This window comes from Heterodontus francisci, chromosome 12, assembly GCF_036365525.1.
Source record: "Heterodontus francisci isolate sHetFra1 chromosome 12, sHetFra1.hap1, whole genome shotgun sequence".
In the NCBI taxonomy this organism is placed as follows: Eukaryota; Metazoa; Chordata; class Chondrichthyes; order Heterodontiformes; family Heterodontidae; genus Heterodontus; species Heterodontus francisci.
In genome coordinates this window covers 121,236,540-121,255,765 of record NC_090382.1, presented here as the reverse complement: position 1 = coordinate 121,255,765, position 19,226 = coordinate 121,236,540, and the positions used below count along the sequence as shown (strand labels likewise).

At 45.0% G+C, this 19,226-nt stretch overlaps 1 protein-coding gene across 8 annotated transcripts in view; it reads right to left on the bottom strand.

The window, feature by feature from the left end:
* Positions 1-19,226, bottom strand: part of arap3 (ArfGAP with RhoGAP domain, ankyrin repeat and PH domain 3) — a 613,394-nt gene that overhangs the window by 486,792 nt on the left and 107,376 nt on the right. For 5 of the 8 annotated variants that reach the window (XM_068044105.1, XM_068044114.1, XM_068044106.1 and 2 more), the window contains one exon: positions 12,734-12,812. The exons of the other annotated variants lie outside the window; for them this stretch is intronic. The gene's annotated coding sequence lies outside the window, so the exon portion shown is untranslated. The remainder of the gene's footprint in view (positions 1-12,733; positions 12,813-19,226) is intronic. 8 annotated transcript variants of the gene reach the window in all.

Genomic DNA, 19,226 nt, shown 5'->3' with positions numbered 1-19,226 from the left:
ATTCTAAGTGTGGCCGAACTAAGGTTCTGTACAGCTGCAGCATGACTTGCCAATTCTTATACTCTATGCCCCAACTGATGAAAGCAAGCATGCCGTATGCCTTCTTGACTACCTTATCCACCTGCATTGCAACTTTCAGTGACCTGTACGCCCAGATCTCTCTGCCTGTCAATACTCCTAAGGGTTGTGCCATTTACTGTATACTTCCCACCTGTATTAGACCTTCCAAAATGCATTACCTCACATTTGTCCGGATTAAACTCCATCTGCCATTTCTCCGCCCAAGTCTCCAACCGATCTATATCCTGCTGTATCCTCTGACAATCATCTTCACTATCCGCAACTCCACCAACCTTTGTGTCGTCCGCAAACTTACTAATCAGACCAGCTACATTTTCCTCCAAATCATTTATATATACTACAAACAGCAAAGGTCCCAGCACTGATCCCTGCGGAACACCACTAGTCACATCCCTCAATTCAGAAAAGCAGCCTTCTACTGCTAGACTCTGTCTTCTATGACTGAGCCAGTTCTGTATCCATCTTGCCAGCTCACCTCTGATCCCGTGTGACTTCACCTTTTGTACCAGTCTGCCATGAGGGACCTTGTCAAAGGCTTTACTGAAGTCCATATAGATAACATCCACTGCCCTTCCTTCATCAATCATCTTTGTCACTTCCTCAAAAAACTCAATCAAATTAGTGAGACACGACCTCCCCTTCACAAAACCATGCTGCCTCTCGCTAATAAGTTCATTTGTTCCCAAATGGGAGTAAATCCTGTCCCAAAGAATCCTCTCTAATAATTTCCCTACCACTGACGTAAGGCTCACCAGCCTATAATTTCCTGTATTATCCTTGCTACCCTTCTTAAACAAAGGAACAACATTGGCTATTCTCCAGTCCTCTGGGACCTCACCTGTAGCCAATGAGGATGCAATGATTTCTGTCACGGCCCCAGCAATTTCCTCCCTTGCCTCCCTCAGTATTCTGGGGTAGATCCCATCAGGCCCTGGGAACTTATCTACCTTAATGCTTTGCAAGACGCCCAACACCTCCTCCTTAATACTTAAATACTTAAAAGTATTTCACTGACTGCTAGTCACTGAATATCGAATACCAACTAAGCATTTCTCTTTTACTTGAGCAATTCTCTCCCTGTTTCTTTCTCTCTCTGTTTCCATTGTTAATTAATGAAATGTATTTGATTCTATTTAAATAATGTTGATCTGTACTAGATGAGGAAACAGTATTTGTCAAAAACCCCTATTTTCCCTTTGAAACTTTAACAGCTATAATAAGAGTAGACCTTAAACCCCTCTGTTTGACTGGTAGAGCATTTAGTCAAGGTGAAAGGCCAATATTTACAACACAATTCATTGCTCAATCCAGCATTGAAGAGCCAATCTTTGTCATCCACATTTCAGCCAAATATAAATTCTCGGCCCACAGCTAAAAGATCAATGTTGCAACACACTGACCATTCCCATCAAATAGACCTTCATGATGCCTGTCTGGGTTGGACTCAAACTCTAGTCTCACTCTTTACAGGTTCAATATTCAAACACACTGCATCAGTCAGACCTGTTGAAAATGCAATGTTGAACAAATGGCACAGAAACCTGTAACCATGAGTGGAATTTAGTCTGGATCCTGTTGTTGAGATGGCCAAATAACCCCCAAATTGGACTAAAAGGCATTTTCATTAGGTTGAAGACCATCTGCCTTGACCAGGCTAAGTACTGTAGAAAGACTTGCTCTTCTATTGTGGATTCCTGAGCTCAGGATGCTGCAAAGCACTTTACAGCCTTCTAAGAGTGGTACAGTGGCGCAGTGGTTAGCACCGCAGCCTCACAGCTCCAGCGACCTGGGTTTGGTTCGGTTCGGGTTTGGTTCTGGGTACTGCCTGTGCGGAGTTTGCAAATTCTCCTTGTGACCGCGTGGGTTTCCGCCGGGTGCTACGGTTTCCTCCCGCAGCCAAAGACTTGCAGGTTGATAGGTAAATTGCCCCTCGTGTAGGTAGGTGGTAGGAGAATTCAGGGATGTGGTCGGGAATATGGGATTAATGTAGGATTAGTATAAATGGGTGGTTGTTGGTCGGCACAGACTCGGTGGGCCGAAGGGCCTGTTTCAGTGCTGTATCTCTCTATGACTCTCTAAGTACTTCTCAAGTCTAAATAATGTTGTAATGTAGGAAATGTGGCAGTCAACTTGTGTACAGCAAGCTCCCGCAAAGAAACAATGAGATAATGACTAAATCATCTTCCAAACTTCTATAGATTCTGGAAGATTTCCTGCAGTTTGGAAGCTAGCAAATGTCACCCCACTATTTAAGAAGGGAAGGAGAGAGAAAACAGTAAACTGCAGACCTGTTAGCCTTACATCAGTACTAGGGAACATTTTACAATCCATTCTAAAGGATGTGATAAATGGGCATTTGGATAATAATGATCTGATTGAGCACAGTCAACATGGATTTGTGAATGGGAAATCATGTTTGATGAACCTGTTGGAGTTTTTTGAGGATGTTACTAACAGAATTGATAAAGGGGTGTCAGTGGACTTGGATTTTCAGAAGGCTTTTGATAAAGTCCCCACAGGAGGTTGGTTAGCAAAATTAAAGCACATGGGATAGGAGGTAATATAATGGCATGGATTAAAGATTGGTTAACAGGCAGAAAACAGAGAGTAGGAATAAACAGGTCATTCTCACGTTGGCAGGCAGTGACTAGTGGGGTACCGCAGGGATCAGTGCTTGGGCCCCTGCTGTTCACAAAATATATATCAATGATTTGGATGTGGAGACCAAATACAGTAGTTCCAAGATCGCAGATGACACAAAACTAGGTGGGAATGTGTGTTGTGAGGAAGATGCAAAGCGGCTTCAAGGGGATCTGGACAGACTTAGTGAGTGGGCAAGAACGTGGCAGATGGAATATAATGTGGAAAAATGTGAGGTTATCCACTTTGGTAGGAGGAATAGATGTGCAAAGTATTTCTTAAATGGTAAGAGATTAGAAAGTGTAGATGTACAAAGGGACCTGGGTGTCCTTGTCAATAAGTCACTGAAAGCTAACATGCAGGTGCAGCAAGCAATTCAGAAGGCTAATGGTATGTTTGCCTTTATCACAAGAGGATTTGGGGATAGTGTGGGGAAAAGGCATTGAAGTGGATGATCAGCCATGATCGGATTGCATGGCGGAGCAGGCCTGATGGGCTGAATGGCCTACTCCTGTTCCTATATTCCGACGTTCCTTTAACTTGTTTTAATATATACATTCCTCCAATTTCACTCGGGTGCAGGATGAGCATGAGCTTGTCTGAACATAGGAACCAGCACTTCACGCTTCAGTGATTAAATGCCCCATCAGGCACAATAGAGGTTGGAAAAACTCGGATTGTTTTCACTGGAACGACGGAGGTGGAGGGGCGACATGATAGAGGTTTACAAAGTTATGAGTGGCATGGACAGAGTGGATAGTCAGAAGCTTTTTCCCAGGGTGGAAGGGTCAGTTACTAAGGGACATAGGTTTAAGGTGCGAGGGGCAAAGTTTAGAGGGGATGTGCGAGGCAAGTCTTTTTACACAGAGGGTGGTGAGTGCCTAGAACTTGCTGCCGGGGGAGGTGGTGGAAGCAGGTACGATAGCGACGTTTAAGAGACACGTTAACTCTGCTTCTCTTTCCACAGATGCTGCCAGACCTGCTGAGTGAATCCAGCATTTCTTGTTTTTGTTTCAGATTTCCAGCATCCGCAGTATTTTGCTTTTATTTTAGTGTTTAATTCACTGCCACTCCTCTTCCAGGAATGCCTACCTTGAAGAAGTTCTGCTCTTCTCTCCGACGGGATTTTCGTTTGTCTCTTTTACCTTGTTCACCTTCATTGCTTTCTATTTCCCTCCTGGTGTTTGATAAGGTATCTACCAAAACTCGTTTTCACAGCCACATCTGCCTTTGCTCTGTGACCTTTTGGTCAGCTATGTGGCCTGGTCCAATCTGCACCTTCTCCTTTGTTATCTCTTGCCCAACCCCCACCTCACTTGTTTATAATCTGTGACTTTTCTAATATTTGTCAGTTCCGAAGAAGGGTCACTGACCCGAAACGTTAACTCTGCTTCTCTTTCCACAGATGCTGCCAGACCTGCTGAGTGAATCCAGCATTTCTTGTTTTTGTTTCAGATTTCCAGCATCCGCAGTATTTTGCTTTTATTTTAGTGTTTAATTCACTGCCACTCCTCTTCCAGGAATGCCTACCTTGAAGAAGTTCTGCTCTTCTCTCCGACGGGATTTTCGTTTGTCTCTTTTACCTTGTTCACCTTCATTGCTTTCTATTTCCCTCCTGGTGTTTGATAAGGTATCTACCAAAACTCGTTTTCACAGCCACATCTGCCTTTGCTCTGTGACCTTTTGGTCAGCTATGTGGCCTGGTCCAATCTGCACCTTCTCCTTTGTTATCTCTTGCCCAACCCCCACCTCACTTGTTTATAATCTGTGACTTTTCTAATATTTGTCAGTTCCGAAGAAGGGTCACTGACCCGAAACGTTAACTCTGCTTCTCTTTCCACAGATGCTGCCAGACCTGCTGAGTGAATCCAGCATTTCTTGTTTTTGTTTCAGATTTCCAGCATCCGCAGTATTTTGCTTTTATTTTAGTGTTTAATTCACTGCCACTCCTCTTCCAGGAATGCCTACCTTGAAGAAGTTCTGCTCTTCTCTCCGACGGGATTTTCGTTTGTCTCTTTTACCTTGTTCACCTTCATTGCTTTCTATTTCCCTCCTGGTGTTTGATAAGGTATCTACCAAAACTCGTTTTCACAGCCACATCTGCCTTTGCTCTGTGACCTTTTGGTCAGCTATGTGGCCTGGTCCAATCTGCACCTTCTCCTTTGTTATCTCTTGCCCAACCCCCACCTCACTTGTTTATAATCTGTGACTTTTCTAATATTTGTCAGTTCCGAAGAAGGGTCACTGACCCGAAACGTTAACTCTGCTTCTCTTTCCACAGATGCTGCCAGACCTGCTGAGTGAATCCAGCATTTCTTGTTTTTGTTTAAGAGACATCTTGACAAATATATGAATAGGAAGGGAATAGAGGGATTTGGGCCCCGGAAGTGCAGAAGGTTTTAGTCTAGACAGGCATCAAGATCGGCGCAGGCTTGGAGAGCCGAATGGCCTGTTCCTGTGCTGTACTGTTCTTTGTTCTTTTGTAATACTGAATCCAAGAACATCTGAGGTCTGTGTTAAATCAACAAATTTCATTTTTGCAAAATAGCAGCCAAGCATTATTGTTCTTAATCACTATCCAGTAAGCCCTTTTGAAAGGTGTTCATGATAGATAGTGTCACGCTAGGCCCCCAGCTGCCAAGAATGAGGCACATTAATTTTGTCATGAACATTGATTTTAAACTGTTACTGGAGTGAAGAAAGGACTTGTTAAACAGATCAGCCGTGGCTGGAAAATACATTTGCATATTAACAGACGGTGATTGGAAGGACAAAGGACCATTCCCTGACACATTCAACCCACAATGGACCTTGATCACCAGGTATTGTGTGTAAGAGGTGCATTCCAGACACTGCTAAGGTGATACAATCCAATACGTGGTCAGACCAGTTAGTCACATGACTAACTTGCTTGGTAACCTGGGTTTTTCTGAACTGCACAAACATTTGAACTCAGTGTATGTTTGCTCCTGCACTGAGAAGATCTCTCCTGACTGCTCCTATCTCTTTCTCACAAGCCTCTGAATCCACTGAAGACACATGAACCCCAAGAGAGAAAAGTCTCCTACAGTGAAGGTTTAAGACGAATACTGGGCCCCAATGGAAAGCAAGATTAACCTACAATTAAGGACTCTACAGTGAGCTCAAAGAACCGTAACAAAAACACCTCAGATATTGCTTCAAACTTTTCCACTTTATTTTTCTTCTGCTCTTTTCTGTCTCTATTTGCATGTGTGTATCGCGCATGCATGCTAGCGTGGGCATGTCGTGTATCCGTAGGCGTCAAATGAATTAGAGTTTAAATTTCAACTTTGCTTCTTTAAACCTAAGAAAGCCTGTTTGTGCTGGTTTCTTTGCCTTTTAATTGGAAAGCGGTGAACAAGGATTCACCAAGGGGGAGCTCAAAACACAGTGCATTTAAAATTAAACCCTATTACAGTAAGACCAGTTGAAGGCGGAGAAGGACCCCTCGACACCTTTCTCACCTGATCGTAACAATAGGATTATTCTAGGCTGTGATATCCTTCACTGTTCAAAGACCAGCCAACACCTGAACCTGAATTGAACGCTGGTGGTAACCTATTTAAAATAAATGCAATAAAGTCAATTGGGAAAGTTGAGGTTGCATTGTCAAGGCCCACACGTGAAGTAATAATAGCGAGAGAGTATGGTTAAGTGTTCAAAGGGCTATCAATGCAAATGGAACCAAACCCCATCACAAATCACTACTTCCAGAATACAGGGAGAAAATTGTGCAGGGCGATTAAAAGACATAAAATTATGGAATTTTGAGCAGAAATGTTTAACGTGTTGTTGGTGGTACACAATCATTTTACATTACACCAGAGCAAGGATAAAAGAAAGCACTTGCATTTAGATAGCACCTTTCACAACCTCAGGATGCCCTAAAGTTTATTACAGATAATGATTTACTCTTCAAGTCAGATATTTTGATGCATGTGTTAGCTGAAATACTTAATTTTTAATACTGCCTTATTATCTGTTGCCTACTCCTTCTTTGGCACAGTGGCGCAGTGGTTAGCACCGCAGCCTCACAGCTCCAGCGACCCGGGTTCAATTCTGGGTACTGCCTGTGTGGAGTTTACAAGTTCTCCCTGTGTCTGCGTGGGTTTCCTCCGGGTGCTCCGGTTTCCTCCCACAAGCCAAAAGACTTGCAGGTTGATAGGTAAATTGGCCATTATAAATTGCCCCTAGTATAGGTAGGTGGTAGGAGAATATAGGGACAGGTGGGGATGTGGTAGGAATATGGGATTAGTGTAGGATTAGTATAAATGGGTGGTTAATGGTCGGCACAGACTCGGTGGGCCGAAGGGCCTGTTTCAGTGCTGTATCGCAAAATCAAATCTAAATCTAAATCTTATCTAGAGAGACAATGGGTAAGCGCCTGGAGGTGATCAGTGGTGTGTGGAGCAGCGCCTGGAGTGGCTATAAAGGCCAATTCTAGAGTGACAGGCTCTTCCACAGGTGCTGCAGAAAAATTTGTTTGTCAGGGCTGTTACACAGTTGGCTCTTCCCTTGCGCCTGTCTTTTTTCCTGCCAACTACTAAGTCTCTTCGACCTGCCACACTTTAGCCCCGCCTTTATGGCTGCCCGCCAGCTCTGGCGATCACTGGCAATTGACTCCCACGACTTGTGATCAATGTCACAGGACTTCATGTCGCGTTTGCAGATGTCTTTAAAGCGGAGACATGTATGGCCGGTGGGTCTGATACCAGTGGCGAGCTGGCTGTACAATGTGTCCTTGGGGATCCTGCCATCTTCCATGCGGCTCACATGGCCAAGCCATCTCAAGCGCCGCTGACTCAGTAGTGTGTATAAGCTGGAGATGTTGGCCGCCTCGAGGACTTCTGTGTTGGAGATACATTCCTGCCACCTGATGCCAAGTATTCTCCGGAGGCAGCGAAGATGGAATGAATTGAGACGTCGCTCTTGGCTGACATACGTTGTCCAGACCTCGCTGCCATAGAGCAAGGTACTGAGGACACAGGCCTGATACACTCGGACTTTTGTGTTCCGTGTCAGTGCGCCATTTTCCCACACGCTCTTGGCCAGTCTGGACATAGCAGTGGAAGCCTTTCCCATGCGCTTGTTGATTTCTGCATCTAAAGACAGGTTACTGGTGATAGTTGAGCCGAGGTAGGTGAACTCTTGAATCACTTCCAGAGCGTGGTCACCGATATTGATGGATGGAGCATTTCTGACGTCCTGCCCCATGATGTTCGGTTTCTTGAGGCTGATGGTTAGGCCAAATTCATTGCAGGCAGCCACAAACCTGTCGATGAGACTCTGCAGACACTCTTCAGTGTGAGATGTTAAAGCAGCATCGTCAGCAAAGAGGAGTTCCCTGATGAGGACTTTCCATACTTTGGACTTCACTCTTAGACGGGCAAGGTTGAACAACCTGCCCCCTGATCTTGTCTGGAGGAAAATTCCTTCTTCTGAAGACTTGAACGCATATGAGAGCAGCAGGGAGAAAAAAATCCGAAAAAGTGTGGGTGCGAGAACACAGCCCTGTTTCACGCCACTCAGGATAGGAAAGGGGTCTGATGAGGTGCCGCTATGTTGAATTGAACACAATGGAACACAAACCCTATGTGGATACTATTCAGATATTATCACATATTGCAGTTTATCAGACTGCCCTGCCTTAGACCATGAAGCCAGATGTTTATTACACATCAGTCTATTATTAATATCCTTGACTGCTGTGGCACTGGGGCCTGTGACTCTCAACAAGTTAGTTAAAAAATCAATGTAGTTGTTTGTGAAGTAATAGAAGTAAACAATATCTAAACACAAAGTAATCAATTGACAACTTGTGAGCCTAGAAGTTGCTGTTGATGATATTTTCAGATAAGAAATGGATTAACACATGCTAAATTGGCAAAGGCAGATCATGCACACTCCTTAACTGTCTGTTTCCTGATTTGGTTAAGAACCAGAAGTTCAGGTATTACTGTTTTACAGCCAATTAAATACTTTTGAAGTGTAGTCACTACTGTAGTGCAATTATAATTTCAAAAGTTATCATTTAAATGTTGCTTTTTGGGGTTTGAAGAATATTTTGTTTAATTGTCTGACTTCACTGTATTCAGACCATGTGAGATCTCGGACTGATATTTTCCCCTCCCCAACTGAGATGCATTAAGAAATTAGTAAGAAAGACCAGTTGTAGCAGTCTAGTTAAGATTAGTTCACTTTATTTAACAACTAAACTGACATGTGACCCTGTGTGGAATTCCAAAAAAAGGCCACCCAAACTTTCAGTTGTCCATTTTCTACACACTTTTACTCCAGCTGCATTTGTGTTTGATTGAATTAACATGAAATGCAGACAATGACTGTCCCTTCACTTTGTGTAACTTTACATCACAATGCTTCATCTGCTCAGACGAATTGTACTGCAATTAGAGAGAAGAAAATGGGCAGAGTGCAATTAGATTTGCTTGAACCTTGGTATCTAGTAGCTGAGGAAATGAGAGCTTCATATCCAATTAATTTAAACACTTGACACACAACTGATTCTAACAGTAGAAAATGGTAACTGTCCGTCTAGCAGTTAGTACATCAGAGCATTCCCTAAGGCAGCTCCAGCGACAAATTCTGTTTGATAACATTCCTTTGAAGCACTTTGTACATTTTTCTATGTCAAAGGTTGTATAAAAGCAAGTTGTTGTTGTAGTCTGGTAATTCTTTTCTCCCTGAAAGAAATTAGATAACTTTGTGCACAAAGAGTGATATTGTTCTGGCCTTCAGTACGACTGTGGCTGGATGAAGTGAACAATGATCCTTTGCACTGGCTCGACAATGTGTGACAATGTCCACAACTGCATGTAAATCAGTTTTGTGATTTGAATGCATAAGTCTCCAATCCACTGTCCAGGAACTTTAGACTGTTTGAGGTTTGACTGGTGCTGAGTCACTTAGCCAATTACTATCAATAACATTCGTGTTATGCACAGACACGACCAAGATATTGTTTAACTGTTAACTGATTATTCCCACAATAGCTGAGGTTGCTGAATGTTTGCAGCTAGTCATAGAGGTTCTTTATCTTCAAAGGTGTTGAGAGGGTGCGAGAGCGACAGAGGGAAATGTCCCAACTCCAGAAAAGTATGCAAAATCTGCTCCAGCTGCAGTCGATGGGGGTCGAGGTCAAGGAGGACGTCCATGAGGTGAAGAGCCAGCAGGATTCGCGCTTCGCCACGGAGGCCTCCAAGATCATCTCTGGTCCAGAGTCCGCTCCATTGAGCAGGATGAGACGTGCTCGCGTTACTTCTTCCAAAAGGTACACAGAGAGAGCTCTGTTATCAGCAGCCTGAAGGAAGAGGATGGCTCGGTAACGTCTTCGCAGTCCGACACACTAAGGATCAGCAAATCCTATTATGCCAGGCTGTACGATGTGAAGCCCATGGACAGCACGGCTTCCCAGTCCTTCCTGTCATCTATCACGGAGGTCTTAGATGACAACATGAGGGAGAGACTGGACAAGCCACTAACTGTGGACGAGCTGACAAAGGCCGTCAAGTCTATCGAGACGAGTAAAACTCCTGGAAGCGATGGCTTACCAGTTGAGTTGTATTCGGCCCTGTGGGACTGGGTCAGCCCTGACCTGCTGGAAGTATACGAGAGTATGCTCCTGGCCGGCAGCATGTCAGAATCCATGAGGAAAGGCATCATCACTCTCATTTACAAGCGGAAGGGGGAGAGGGCAGAAATCAGAAATTGGCGGCCCATCTCACTGCTTAATGTTGACTACAACATTCTGTCAAAAGTCATAGCCAGTCGAGTCAAGTCTGCTTTGGAGTTGGTGATTCACCCTGACCAGACCTGTACTGTACCCAGCAGGAAGATCTCGGATAGTCTCGCGCTACTCAGGGATACGATCACCTATGCACGGGACAGGAGGGTGGACACCTGCCTCATCAGCCTGCGCCAAGAGAAGGCTTTTGACAGGATATTGCATACCTACATGATGGACGTGCTTTCCAAAATGGGGTTTGGGGAGGGAATCTGCAATTGGATCAGACTGCTCTACACAAACATCAGTAGCGCAGTCTCAATCAATGGGTGGGAATCAGAAAGTTTCCCAATCCAATGTGGAGTCAGACAGGGCTGTCCTCTCTCCCCTGTCCTGTTTGTTTGCTGTATTGAACCCTTTGCTGAGTCTATTAGGAAGGATGCGAGCATAAGAGGGGTGACAATCCCAGGTAGTGGAGGCACTCAGGTCAAAACCTCCTTGTACATGGATGACGTCGCCGTCTTCTGCTCGGATCTGCTGTCTGTTCGCAGGCTGATGAGCATCTGCGACCAGTTCGAACTGGCCTCGGGAGCCAAAGTTAACCATGGCAAGAGCGAGGCCATGTTCTTTGGGAACTGGGCTGACCGATCCTTTGTCCCCTTCACCGTCAGGTCAGACTACCTGAAGGTGCTGGGGATATGGTTCGGAAGGGTTGGGGCGTGCACCAAAACCTGGAAGGAGTGAGTAGCCAGGGTACACCATAAACTGAGCATGTGGGAGCAGCGATCTCTCTCCATTGTGGGTCAGAACCTGGTCATCAGGTGCGAAGCGCTGACGTTGTTGCTGTACGTGGCGCAGGTCTGGCCCATACCCCACTCCTGTGCCGTGGCGGTCACCCAAGCCATTTTCTACTTCATCTGGGGATCCAAAATGGACCGGGTCCAGAGGGACACAATGTTCAAACCTCTGGATGAGGGTGGGAAAAATGTACCCAACGTCGCCCTCATCCTGATGACCACCTTCGTGTGCGGCTGTATCAAGCTGTGTGGGGAAGAGACGGTTGCCCACCTCCTCCTGGAATGTGTCTTTGCAAAGCAGGTGTGGAAAGAGATGCAGTGGTTTTTGTCGAGGTTCATCCCAAGCAGTTCTGTAACACAGGAGTCTGTGCTCTACGGGCTGTTCCCAGGGACGCACACTGAGATAAACATCAACTGCTGCTGGAGGACCATCAATTCGGTGAAAGACACCCTTTGGTCTGCCAGAAACTTGCTGGTCTTCCAGCGCAAAGTGTTGTCCACCACCGAATGTTGCAGACTGGCACATTCCAAGGTCCAGGACTACGTGATGTGGGACGCATTAAAGCTTGGGGCAGCCACGGCAAAGGCTCAATGGGGAAAGACCACTGTGTCAGGTCTCCCCCACCAAGCTGAACTGAGGGGCTGGATCCATGGAAAACCCCTTGAACAGTATCCGGAAAATATGGGTTTGCTGTAAAATGTACATGGCATGTAAAATGAAATGGAAGGGTTGTGAGGCAACTCACTCCTGCATTGAAGGAAACTGATCTCCTTTGCACTCTTTGTATTGTCAACTTGGTGCTGTTTGGAACTGTTTTGTAATGTATTTTTTTTTTATACAGGTTTTTATGAATAAAGTATATTTTGGGAAAAAAAATAGTTTGCAGCTAGTCATAGAAAGAGACATTAGTGTTTCCCAACTTGACAATCCCACCACTGCATTCTCCCACTTGCTCACAAACAGCCCTCAGGACAAATAGCATTAAGAGCAAAACATAAAATTTAAAATGCTCACCTTTGTGTTCAAAATACCTCCAAGGCCCCTCTCCCCCCATGTCAGTAACCTCTTCTAGCCCCACAACCCACTGAGAACCCTGCCTTTCTCTAAGTTGGGCCCTTGTGCATCTCTAGCTTCCTGCCTCCCACTACTGGTAGCTGTGCCCTCAGCTTTCTAGCCCTTAGACTTTGGGATTCCCTCCGTAAACCTCTCCAGCTCTCTCCCTCTTCCCCTTTAAATCACTCCTTTAAAACTTACCAGTTTAACTAAGCTTTCAGCCACCTGTCCCAAAATCACTGTCAATTTTCCTGTCTGATCGAAGCACCTTGAAATGTTTCACCGTGTAACAAGCACTAAATAAATGTTGGTGTGCAGTAAAGCCAGGCACTTGTTGCTGTTAGAGAAATTACTGCCATATTTTACAAGCAGACAGAAAGAATGACAGAAAATAATCACCTGATTTATCAAGTCTCTTCAATCCAGACACGAAACATAGACACAAAATATTGCAAACACTCAGCAGGTCTGAGAGCATCTGTGGGGAGAGGAAACAAATGAACATTCAGAGGACAGACTGCATTGTGCTTTAACAAGTCTACACCAGAAACCTTCAGTCCTCAAATGTTAGGTGCTTTAGCATTTCATAGAATGGCTACAGCACAGAAGGAGGCCATTCAGCCCATCATGTCTGTGCCAGCTCTCTGCAAGAGCAAATCACCCAGTCCCACTCCCCTGCCTTTTCCCTGTAGCCCTGCAATTTGTTTCTCTTCAGATAATTATCCAGTTCTCTTTTGAAGGCCTTAATTCTGTCTTGAATTATCATTTCTAAAAGCTTTCTCACCACTGAAGTTAAACTTATTAGCCTGTAGTTGCTGGGTTTATCCTTACACCTTTTTTTGAACATGGGTGTAACATTTGGAATTCTCCAGTCCTCTGGCAACAGATCTGTATCTAAGGAGGATTGGAAGATTGTGGCCAGTGCCTCTGCAACTTGCACCCCGACTTCCCCAAGTATTTTTGGATGCATCTCATCCAGTCCTGGTGACTTATCAACTTTAAGTACAACCAGCCTATCTAATATAAAATAAAAACAAGAAATGCTGGAGCCACTCAGCAGGTCTGGCAGCATCTGTGGAAAGAGAAGCAGAGTTAACGTTTCGGGTCACTGACCCTTCTTCGGTGTTCCGAAATATTATAACCAATGGATCCACTATCTCCGCTGCCACTTCCTTTAAGACCCTAGGATGTAGGCCATCAGACCCTGGGCACTTGTTTGCCTTCAACCCCAATACTTTGCTCAGTACTTTTTCCCTAGTGATGATGATTGTTCTAAGTTCCTCCCTTTCTATAACCTCTGCATTACCTGTTACTATTAGGATGGTACTCGTGTCCTCCACCGTGAAAACTGAGGCAAAATACTGAATTACTGTCTCCGCCATTTCTATGTTCCCCTCTATTAACTCCCCAGTCTCATCCTCCAAGGGACCAACATTCACTTTAGCTACTCTCTTCCCTTTTATATACTTATAGAAGCTTTTGCTATCCGTTTTTATAGTTTGTGCTAGTTTTCTTTCATAATTTACCTTTGCTCTTTTTATTACTTTTTTAGTAACCCTTTGTTCATATTTAAAAGTTTCCCAATCTTCCAGCCTGCCACTGGCCTTTGCAATATGGTATGCCTTAGTTTTTGTCTTTATGTTATCCTTAACTTCCTTGCTTAGCCATAGATGTTTTTTCCCCCTCCCAGAATCTTTCTTCCTCTCTGGAATATATTTTAGTTGGGATAAGATGAATATCTCCTTAAACATCTGCCACTACTCGTCAACTGTCCTAACTTGTAGTCTACCTGCCCAGTTGACTTGGGCCAAATCTGTCCTCATGCCTATATAATTACCTTTGTTTAACTCCAGAACGCTCGTGTGAGGCTCCAACTTCTCACCCTCAAACTGAATTTGAAATTCTAGCATACTATGATCACTTTTCCCCAGAGGATCCTTAACAATGAGATCATTTATTAATCCCACCTCATTTCACAACACCAAATCTAGAATACCCTGCTCCCTGGTTGGTTCCACAACATATTGCTCCAAAACCAATCTCTGATACATTCAATGAACTCTCCCTTGAGGCTACCCTTGCCAATATGTTTAATCCAGTCTGTATGCGTATTAAAATCATCCATGATTATTGCCGTACCTTTCTTACAAGCCCCCAGTATTTCCTGGTTTATACTGTGCTCAACTGCGGAACTACTGTTTGGTGACCTATAGATTACTCCCACCAGTGACTTCTTTCCCATGCTATTTCTTATTTCTACCCAGACTGATTCTACAAGTTGATCTCCAGTGCCTATATCATTTCTCATGACAGCACTGATCTCTTCCTTCACTAACAAAGCTACACCACCTCCTTTTCCTTCCTGTCTATCCTTCCGATTGTAAGATGTAAAACCACAGAGGATAAAGAAACAGAGGGCCTGTTTTGCAATAGCTTTGGGAAATTTGTCTCCCACTCCCTGAAGCAATCAAGCAAAACTCCAGGAAATTGTGATAACTTGTAAATCCTTCCAATCCCCACCAATCTTAAATTTACCAATTATAATTTGCAATATTATCCTCCCTCAGGATCTTGCCTTGATTCCTTCTGAAAGGAAACAATTTACTTTGTCAATTAGTTTTATTTTGGAGTATAATTGGACTTGCTACAGATTCAAATGTTGAAATTGCATTGTGAGATATTACTATTACATACACTGTCCTGGGGTCTCCCAATCTCCCCTGTAATGTTGGCAAAAGATCAACTGTTTGCACCATTTCTTCAGGGTTTCCACCAGAGTTCGCCAGTAGATGGGCCATGGACAGAGACTCAACAGAGCACAGGAAGTTAGTGGAGGCTGGAAAGGGAGGATGTGTAGGAGTTTGTTGGGGTCAGGACAAGCTAGTGATATTTTGAGCAAATTGTAAAATGTGGCAGCTTGAGGGGGTCGTTACAGAAGTTAAGGCTAAAAGTGATAAAGATATTGACTCGGGTTTGAACAGGTGGTGGGAGAGCAGCAAGTAATAATGAGGTGATGGAAAATTGAGGAAACTGAGCTCAAGAAGTTTAGCTAAAACTCTGCTGCTCAGATCCTAACTTATACCATCCTGTTTAACTATAACCCCCGTGTCTCCCTCCCCGTGAGGTGCTTACTGAAGGCTTGGGGCCTCATGATGGCCCGAGCAACAGGAATCATGGGACTTGCTCTGACAAGTACTGGAGAGCTCTCTGTAAGTGGTCCAGGCAGCGGAATCGTTGTTTTAGATTGCTGATGGTGCATTCCATGATGGCTCTCATTGTAAGAGTGCTGTTCACATTGTGTTATAAAGTCATAGAGTCATTTATGGCATAGAAGGAAGCCATTCAGTCCATTAGTCCATGCTGGCTCCCTGTGATGCATTCCAGTCAGTCCCACTCCTCCACTCGATTCCCCATAGCCCTCAAGTTTATTTCCTTCAACTGCCATTTAATTTCCTTTTGAAATCAGTAATTGTCTCTGCTTCCACCACCTCACTGGCAGTGAGTTCCAGGTCATTACCGCTTGCTGTGTAAAAAAAAAAGTTCTTCCTCACATTGTCCCTGCATCTCGCCCTCAAAACATTCAATCTGTGTCCCTTAGTCCTTGTACCATCAGTTAATGGGCACAGTTTTTCCTTGTCCGACTTATCTAAGCCTGAGATCTGATTAAAACATCTAAGATCCTGAGGGAATTTGACAGGGTGGATGTTGAAAGAATGTTTCCCCTTGTGGGAAAGACTAAAACTAGGGGACACAGTTTAAAAATAAGGGATCTCCCATTTAAGGCAGAGATGAGGCGAATTTTTTTCTCTCAGAGGATCGTGAGTCTGTGGAACTCTGTTCACCAGAGAGCAGTGGAGGCTGGGTCATTGAATGTTTTTAAAGGCAGAGGTAGATGAGCTGGATTCAGCGAGCGGGAAACAGCGAGAGCGGAGCCGGAGTATAAAGAGACCGAGAGAGAGAGAGAGAGAGAGAGAGAGTTCACTCAGACAGAGGGAAACAGCGAGAGTGGAGCCGGAGTATAAAGAGACCGAGAGAGAAAGAGAGTTCACTCAGACAGGGGGAAACAGCGAGAGCGGAGCCGGAGTATAAAAAGACCAGGAGAGAGCGAGAGTTCACTCAGCGAGCAGGAAACAGCGAGAGCGGAGCCGGAGTATAAAGAGACCGGGAGAGAGAGAGAGTTCACTCAGACAGCGGGAAAATAGAGAGAGCGGAGCTGGAGTATAAAGAGACCGGGAGAGAGAGAGAGTTCACTCAGACAGCGGGAAAATAGAGAGAGCGGAGCTGGAGTATTAAGTGAACGGGAGACAGAGAGAATTCACTCAGACAGAGGGAAACAACGAGAGCAGAGCCGGAGTATAAAGAGACCGGGAGACAGAGCCAGAGTTCACTCAGCGAGCGGGAAACAGAGAGAGCAGTGCCGGAGTATAAAGAGACCGGGAGACAGAGCGAGAGTTCACTCAGCGAGCGGAAAACAGAGAGAGCAGTGCCGGAGTATAAAGAGACTGGCAGACAGACAGAGAGTTTACTCAGCGAGCGGGAAACAGCGAGAGCGATGCCGGAGTATAAAGAGACCGGGAGAGAGAGAGAGTTCACTCAGACAGCGGGAAAATAGAGAGAGCGGAGTCGGAGTATAAAGAGACCGGGAGACAGAGCGAGAGTTCACTCAGCGAGCGGGAAACAACGAGAGCGGAGCCGGAGTATAAAGAGACCGGGAGAGAGAGAGAGTTCACTGAGACAGCGGGAAAATAGAGCGGAGCTGGAGTATTAAGAGACCGGGAGAGAGAGAGAGTTCACTCAGACAGCGGGAAAATAGAGAGAGCGGAGCCGGAGTATAAAGAGACCGGGAGACAGAGCGAGAGTTCACTCAGCGAGCGGGAAACAGCGAGAGCGGGCCGGAGTATAAAGAGACCGGGAGAGAGAGAGAGTTCACTCAGACAGCGGGAAAATAGAGCGGAGCTGGAGTATTAAGAGACCGGGAGACAGAGAGAATTCACTCAGACAGAGGGAAACAACGAGAGCGGAGCCGGAGTATAAAGAGACCGGGAGACAGAGCCAGAGTTTACTCAGCGAGTGGGAAACAGCGAGAATGGAGCCGGCGTATAAAGAGACTGGGAGACAGAGAGAGAGTTTACTCAGCGAGCGGGAAACAGCGAGAGTGCAGCCGGAGTATAAAAAGACCGGGAGACAGAACGAGAGTTTACTCAGCGAGCAGGAAACAGTGAGAGTGCAGCCTGAGTATAAAGAGACCGGGAGACAGAACGAGAGTTCACTCAGCGAGCCGCTTACCTTCTGGGATCAGTCCAGGCGCGCCAGAGTTTTGAAAAAAAAGTCAACAGTGACATCACAGGAAAGCTGCAAGGTGATTGGCTGGTGAGTAACAACTGTTTAGGAATAAAAAGCTGGTTTCATAACTGAAGTAAAGAGAAAGGTCTACAGTTCTTTTTTAATATCGTCGATAGTGTTTTTTTGGGAGGAATCAAGGTTCTTGGTGTAAATAAACTAATTTTTGGGTATTTTAAGGGAGTAAAAACAGAGTGAAAAAAAAAGTGTCTTCACAGGAAAACCGTAAGTTCATTGGTTGGTAAGTAACTGCAAGTTGAATTACCTGTTCTAAGTTGATTCCAGATTAAAAGTGAAAAGGAGAAATATTTTACAGATAAAAAACTAAAGACCAGTCGGAAATTTAAAAAACAAATAAAAATCTAATTGTATAAAATAGAGATGCAGGGCCAGGCGATGTGTTGTACCTGCAGGATGTGGGAGTTGGTGGACCCCATTGTGTTTCCTGGTGAACACATCTGCAGCAAGAGGAACTCCGGCTCAGAGTTGATGAGCTGGAGTCTGAGCTTCGGACACTGCGACACATCAGGGAGGGGGAGAATTACCTGGATGCTGTGTTTCAGGAGGCAGTCACACCCCTTAGATTACCTACCTTGAATTCCGCCAGTGGTCAGGGACAGGAGGGTGTGTCTATGAGTGAGGCAGGTAGAGGGATCCAGGAGGTAGTGCTGCAGGAGCCTCAGCCATTGTCCTTGTCCAACAGGTTCAAGATTCTTGCTCCCTGTGTGGATGAGAGCAGGGACTGTAGGGAGGATGAGCAAACTGACCACAGCACCATGGTAAAGGGAGCCATTCAAGTTGGGAGAGAAAAGAGAAATGTAGTCATAATCGGGGATAGTATAGTTAGGGGAATAGACACTGTTCTCTGTGGCCAGGATCAAGAGTCCCGAAGGCTCTGTTGCCTACCTGGTGCCAGGATTCAGGATATCTCATCTGGGCTGCAGAGGAACTTGGAGTGGGAGGGGAAAGATCCAGTTGTCATGGTCCACATTGGTACCAACGAAATAGGTAGAACGAGGTTAGAGGTTCTGCTGAGAGAATATGAGCAGCTAGGGGCTAAATTAAAAAGGAGAACCAAAAAGGTAATATTCACCAGATTACTACCTGAGCCACGAGCAAATTGGTAAAGGGTCAATAAGATTAAAGAGGTAAATGCGTGGCTCAAAGATTGGTGTGGGAGAAATGGGTTCGAATTCATGGGACATTGGCACCAGTACTGGGGAAGGAGGGAGCTGTTCGATGGGACGGGCTCGACTTGAACCATGCTGGGACCAGAGTCCTGGTGAATCGCATAACTAGGGCTGTAGATCAGGCTTTAAACTAAATAATGGGGGGAGGATTCAGTTGCACAGAAAAACAGGAGGTTAAAGGAGTGTAGGTTAGTGGTGAGGCTGATTGTTACCAAACTGCAAGAGGTATACTGGTTAAACCAGAAGAGAGAAATAATAAAGAGGTGAATAAAGCATCAGGGCTGAGGGACAGGTTAGGGGGTATAGCCCAAATAAGAGTTCTATATACAAATGCAGGGAGTGTAAGAAATAAACTAGATGAG